Source organism: Scardinius erythrophthalmus, assembly GCF_964197995.2.
Source record: "Scardinius erythrophthalmus genome assembly, chromosome: 8".
NCBI classification, from domain to species: Eukaryota; Metazoa; Chordata; class Actinopteri; order Cypriniformes; family Leuciscidae; genus Scardinius; species Scardinius erythrophthalmus.
Window position 1 is genome coordinate 39,591,404 of NC_138228.1, and position 4,770 is coordinate 39,596,173.

Below are 4,770 nucleotides of genomic sequence, written 5' to 3' on the forward strand. Positions count from 1 at the left end.
TCCTCCTCCTCTTCCTCTTCCTCCTTCTCTTCCTCCTCCTCCTCCTCCTCCTCCTCCTCCTCCTCCTACTCCAGAAAGGCAGCCCCACCCCCTCACCCCCTTGCAATTTCCCGCACAGGAAAAAACAGCCAATCACAGCCATGGATCCCTCATTATCTTGTAAAGTCTGCCCCCTCCTGTTCAAAAATATGCACACATGTTTATGAGAGTACAACAGAGGTCCTTCCATTCTTTTTAGGCTAATGAGCTTTTTGTGTATAGAGAGACAGCAAAGAACTTCTATTACATAATGTGTAAAATTGACAGGCTTGTTGCTTGCACTATAAATAACACACATGCATAGTACCATATTAAAGTAATGAAAATGAACCCCTATTTACTTTCATACTGGACATTCCCGGTCATAATGTGAACGATTCATGTTATTCCAAAAATGTTTTAGTAATCTTTAATCAAAAAAAATATAATAACTTGCTCGTAATTTTCTGCTAATCTCACCTAGACCTTAAATTGGGTTGTGAACTATTAATTTAAGTTGATTTAATATATTCACATATGATACTCAGTGGTGTATCGACATTTATAAATGACGCAGAGAAAACTGCATTTAAAACACAATAAAAAAAAAAATAATAATTAAAAAAAATAGCATTATCATATGGCATCCCCTTCAGTCAATAAAATTAAAATCTGTGCCATGTTTTTATTTTTATTTTTATTTATCCTTTATTTTACCAGGTGATGTCCCATTGAGATAGTCAAATCTCTTTTACAAAGGAACCCTGGCTTGACAATGTCAAGCCCATGTGCTTGACATTTTTTGCAACAAGGAAGTGAAGGAGACACTGGCCCATATTAGGTCACATGCTGTCAAGGCTCCATTGAGAGTTAACAATATAATTGTATATCAAAATGTGTGTGTTTTTTTTGTTTTTTTTTTTGTCATTTTTATTGCACATTTTGTTAAATCAATAACTCAAAGACCAAAATCTGTGTGTTATGCATAAATGACAAATTCCTTTTAGGATATGTATATTTTTCGTGTAGCTGGCACTATTGTTCAGTAATGGCAGGCAGTATAAAAGCCTTTTTGCCTGTGTTTTTGTGGTGTGCACTGAAAAAGAAAAGTCTTGTTGATTTTCACTTGTGCTACAATAGTTGATTTGGAATTCCAAGAAAGAAACAATGTTAAAGGTTTTTTTTTTATTTTATTTTTTATGTTATTTGAAACACTCACACCAGGGGCATTTCAGAAGCGGAGCGACTGGATGCGCGAGACCACGTGATTTTGCCTGTCAGACGTGTTTTTCTAACCCTAACCCTAACCCTAACCCTAACTCAAACCCTAACCCTAACCCTAACCCTAACCCTAACCCTAACCAAGGATATTGGTGTGTAATACGTTTGGGAGTTTGCACAGGGTGTTTATTTTGAATTTGACAATGTTTTTTTTTTACTTTTATTTTGTATTCCCGGTGCGACTTGGACACTTCGCGTCCGTCAAAAATAGACTACCGGTAGGCGCCTATATTTAGCAAAGCGGCCCGGAGAGCCGCTTCTGGGAAGCTTCTGAAACGCGCCGCGTTGTGGCCGGTGTAAACACAAGCATTGACTAGAATGGGCGTGATCAGCTCCGGTAACTGTGTCGCAGCCGTAATGCGCCGCAGACGTGTGCGGTGTAAATGGGTCAGGGTTTCAGTACTTCCAAGGCAGCAAAGTTGCATCTGAATTAGTTTCAAGTTTTTTACATTTTCACATGTGATTTCCAAAATAAATATAGTAGCACAAGATGAAATGGAATGTTAATAAAGCTTTTTAAGTTTTTTTTTTTTTTTTTAACCAAGTCCTTTTCACTACTTTTCAGATAGTGACAATGCATTTGAATGTGTGTGAAGTTTCAGACAATTTGCCAAAAAAAAAATTACCCTAATAGGACAAAGTCAGTTATAAATGACAGCACCCTAAAAAAGGTCAAAGGTCAGATGTAGAAAACAAATTTTGGAATATGATTTTAGCCATAGATATATGTATAATATAGTCATAATAATGTCATTTATTTATTTTTTCTAGCTGTGATTTCATAATTATTTAATTATTCATTTAATATTCATTATTCCATCTTAATGTACTGTACATTCATATAAAATCTAATGAAAGATTTATTAAAGCATTACAATCACACTATTTGTTCACATTATAATTCGAAATTAGGCCATAGCTAAATTGTGTGGCCATAACAAACTTGCATTTTATCTTCTTGCGGCAGTTTGCACAAGATTTAGACTTGATATAAAGTAATTACATGGTTGAACAGAGTTCATGGATAATAACTGCTGTCACTGGGCAAACACATTTGTGCTGTTTTCTTTTTGTTGTTTGATGTTCAGTGGATCAAAGTTACAGAAGGTCCTTTTGTAAATTTCCACTGCTTGTTATAGAGAGCTGTGGTTAGAATTATTATACAGATAAACAATGGTAAGCGTGTGATACAGAGCTTTGCTCTATTTCTAGTTTTGCCTCTCGTGAAGCGGAATTTGCTGAGGCGTATGATGTGAAGGTGGTTATGTCAGTTGAGGTGTGTGTGTGTGTGTGTGTGTGTGTGTGTGTGTGTGTGTGTGTGTGTGTGTGTGTGTGTGTGTGTGTGTGTGTGTGTGTGTGTGTGTGTGTGTGTGTGTGTGTGTGTGTGTGTGTGTGTGTGTGTGTATTTGAGTGTGGTTATACATATGCTGCACATACATGCTCTTGAAACTTAGTTAAAAACCTGTAATACACACAAAATCTGTTTGCTTTGACTCAAAGGGTCAATGTCTGTTGATTGAATTTATCTCAGTTTAAATGGCCAGTTTTGAGTGTGTCATAACGGTCTTTCTCAGAGACATTTAACTAATTCAACTAATTTTCCATCAGGTATAATTTTAAACACACCGCTGAAGTGGCAGAGAACAACGTTTACACTTTATTTTAGGGTGACATACTTACATTGCACTTACTCAGATAAGTACTGAGTAATATTAATTACTTTTATATTAATGTAATATAAAAGTAATTACATTAATATAAAAGTAATTAATATTACTCAGTACTTATATTAATGTAATATTAATGTACTTACTCTATTTATTTAAACATATATATTTTTTTACTTTAAACTGAGTTACATGTTAGGGTTTGGTTTAGGGTTAGTTCTAATTATGCATAATTTAGTAAGTACATTTAGTGTCTAACTACGTCACCTTAAAATATAGTCTTACCAAACTTTTCTCTTTGACATTTCTTTGGTATGGCATTGTACTTTGTACTCGTATAAGAAATAGAAAAGACATTCATCTCCCTGTGATAATCTATGTATGTAAGTACTCAGTAAACAAATCCTTGTGTGTGTGTGTGTGTGTGTGTGTGTGTGTGTGTGTGTGTGTGTGTGTGTGTGTGTGTGTGTGTGTGTGTGTGTGTGTGTGTGTGTGTATGTGTGTGTGTGTGTGTGTGTGTGTGTGTGTGTGTGTGTGTGTGTGTGTGAACACACAAATAAAATTATTTCTGATTTCTAATATTAATAATTTCAGATTAGGGATGACGTGTTTAGGCCAGTTTAATCTATTTTAAACATTTGCATTGAAGTCCAATTAATCTGATAAGAAAATGAAAGCTTTTGCATAAGTTCTGCTGGGAAGACTCAATTGTTACGTCACTTTACCTTCTCATCTATCCAATCACATTCTAATACTCGTGGTATAAAAGATTGGTAATTACATACGTTTGAGTTCGCAGATGCTGACGCTTCCATTCACCTCCATCCTCCCCACCACCTCCAAGATGGATCCTTCCCTCCATCCTCCCCACCACCACCAGGATGGTCCCTTCCCATATCTCACAGGGGGTCGGCTGCGCCCCTGCCTTTGTCTTCAGGCAGGATATGCAGAGTCCGGACCCTCAGATTGCGAGCTACGGACAGGAACTACGCCTACGCCACAGAACTTTATTGCTTGCTGGGCTGTTAATAAATGTATAATTATCACAGTATTTATTATCCCGAGTCTTTCTGGTAGGACTCAGTGTATCTCATTTGTCACTCATATGCATCTTTGTGAAATAATTTAAAATCTGACATACATAACTGAATTTGGCTCTTCAGAAACAGAAAGAAGACCAGTTTTATATATTTCTACCTATCAAACAAGGTTAGGATACTGCTAACTGCTAAACACAGTTAAATATGTAACATTCTGCTCACCTGATATCTCTATAAACATTTAATAGCCTATGCTTACAAGCATTCCAAAGATATTGATTCATTTATGTTAGTGTAATAGTCATGTATTGCCATTTTAGAATTAGTATGATATAAAGAAAATGTCATTTGAATGATACTTTGCTGATTGTTTGTATGAGCAGATTTCCTTTCACAGATTACATATTTGTTGATATACGTGCAGGACTTCTTTTTATAGCTATTTTTAAAGATAGAAGTAAATAGTTGAAAAGGAACATTTAGGCTGTAAAACAATTTTTTGGAAAAAAAAAATGAAATTTATGAGTATAATCGGCTTTAGGGGAAAAATGTAACTAAAGTTAGTCTGTGCTTTCATCAAATATAAATTCTATAAACTCAAAAATAGTAAAGTTTTTTACTTGTGGATACAAGTTCAAATATCCTACGTTTTGAGTTAGGCTGAGCATTAACATACTAGTGTTGTTGAACTTTCTTAGTTTGTCACTAGGACACTAATAACTCTTGACTTAAATCATAACACAACTTTTACAACAACATATAAT